Source organism: Solanum stenotomum, chromosome 9 (genome assembly GCF_019186545.1).
Source record: "Solanum stenotomum isolate F172 chromosome 9, ASM1918654v1, whole genome shotgun sequence".
NCBI lineage: Eukaryota > Viridiplantae > Streptophyta > Magnoliopsida > Solanales > Solanaceae > Solanum > Solanum stenotomum.
Window position 1 is genome coordinate 1,709,979 of NC_064290.1, and position 380 is coordinate 1,710,358.

A 380-nucleotide genomic window follows, 5' to 3' on the forward strand; every position below is an offset into this window, starting at 1 on the left:
CCAAAAAAAAAAAAAAAAACCACCAGCACACACACATGACACAACAAACAAAAAAAATTAAAATAAATGAATAAAAAACTTTTAAAAAAATGGCATCACATCTTATAAAAAATCCCAAGAAATTAAAGTTAGTCAAGTGGCATATCTCCACGTGGTCTGCTTCCTACTTGACTCACCAATCAAACAATTAGGTGGTCCTAATTAACTAAACAAGAAAATGATGGAATAATTAGACTGAATACATCGAGGACCCTTAAAATTGTATCTAAATTTCATTTAAACACTTGAAATATGACATGTTCTTACATAACACATGATAAAATGTCTATTAGTCACTACCGACTAGAAATTTGAGAAAGTGTTTATGCTCATCTTTTTAA